This window comes from Berghia stephanieae, chromosome 9, assembly GCF_034508935.2.
Source record: "Berghia stephanieae isolate SIO BIC M18660-M18661 chromosome 9, UCSD_Bste_1.3, whole genome shotgun sequence".
NCBI classification, from domain to species: Eukaryota; Metazoa; Mollusca; class Gastropoda; order Nudibranchia; family Aeolidiidae; genus Berghia; species Berghia stephanieae.
The window spans coordinates 2,613,334-2,615,113 of record NC_088368.1 but is presented as its reverse complement, the minus strand read 5'-3'; the positions used below and the strand labels follow the sequence as shown (position 1 = coordinate 2,615,113).

Here is a 1,780-nt window from a genome sequence, read left to right as displayed (position 1 = left end):
AAAGCGCTTTACCATGGGGCCCTAGACAACTTCAACATTTAACACAAAGTCAAGACAGGAAACCTGTTAGGTGAGATTACAATTTTTTTCTACAGAAACAATGCTGTTAACGACTAGGTCCTCATTTTGCACCTGAGTACGATGAGATATTTTGAGTAGAGAGCCTTATCCAAGGACTCAACTATAGACTCGAACTTTGGACCTTCTGTCCGAATGAATGCCATACCAATAAAATAAAATAAAATAAATTTATCTTTATTAATCCAATAGGGGAAATTTTATCTAGGGTCTATTCCAAGGGAAGAATGGAATAACCCAGTCGTCAACCGCAATGCAGCGCCGCAAATTGAACTAGGGAGAGGTGACTTGCTCAAGGCTATACAGCACAGCGGTGGGTGATCGAACTCGGTAGCTTTCGGGTACGAAGCAAAGACCAAACCGCTTAGCCACGATGCCCGCTGTAGACCACATAAGCACACTACTGAACAGTGAGTATATCAAACCCATTCAGGCCTCAAGCGTCCACTTTATTGTCAACATCCGTGGGTGACTGCGAATCGGCTTCGGTCGAGGAGCTGCCTCACGGCCAGTGCGCTTCATTGGTGGGGTCTTTCTACCTGTCCAACATGTACCTGCTGTGGGCAAGAACCTGAGACGGCAGAGCATCTAGTCGAATGTGTGTGTTGTGACGATGCTACCGGCGGGTTCGCGACCGGACTTCGATCGTCATAACATAGTAGTGTGAAAACCATAAGAGGCTGCTGCTGTAACCTGTAATAAAAGTGCCAATCACATTCTCTATGCCGTAATCCCCACGCTATACGCATATGAAATAATCCAGTCATTAATTTAATTAGCAGTGGATAATGGAACATGTGTCACACATCATCTCTCGTGGCCCTGACTGTGTGATTCATATATGATATGATATGATATTGACTACTACTACTACTGCTACTACTACTACTACTACTACTACTACTACTACTACTACTACTACTACTACTACTACTACTACTACTACTACTACTATTAATACTACTACTACTACTACTACTAATACTACTACTACACTACTACTACTACTACTACTACTACTACTACTACTACTACTACTACTACTACTACTAACTACTACTACTACTACTACTACTACTACTACTACTACTACTACTACTACTACTACTACTACTACTACTACTACCTTAATGCTCTCACTTCGACTAAAAAAATAGAATATTTAGATTTAGAAATGTGGAGGGAAGCCAAAACATAACTCTCTCTCTCTCTCTATCCCCCCCCCCCCCCCCCCCCAAGAAAGAGAAAAACAAATAAAGAAAAACGAAGAAATAGAGAAGTAAGGAAAGAAAATTTAGTCAATATTTTAATAAAAAAATTACAAAACTCAAAGAATTTCATTGTTTAATAAATAATAGAAAAAGAGACAGATGTACTGTAAGCAGCAACAATCCAAGAAAAAAAGAAAACAAAAAAAAAAAAAATGACCCCGACGTGATTTGAACACGCAACCTTCTGATCTGGAGTCAGACGCGCTACCATTGCGCCACAGGGCCGATACACCGTCGGTTCATTTTAATACTTATACGACATGCATCACATTGTGATGCAGCTCTGTGGTCGAGTGGTATGACACTCGCCTTCGAATCGGAAGGTTTTGGGTTCCAGTCCCGCTCTGAGCATGGTTAAGACCTTTGAAAAGGCTCTTCACTCACAATCCTCTCGCCGTACTCAGGTGTAAAATGAGTACATGGCAGTTAAC

General features: G+C 41.2%; 1 non-coding gene across 1 annotated transcript; it reads right to left on the bottom strand.

Moving 5' to 3' along the window:
• Positions 1-1,502: 1,502 nt before the first annotated feature.
• Trnaw-cca (transfer RNA tryptophan (anticodon CCA)) lies at positions 1,503-1,574 on the bottom strand. Its single transcript has one exon. It is a non-coding gene; the product is annotated as a tRNA-Trp (tRNA).
• Positions 1,575-1,780: the final 206 nt, after the last annotated feature.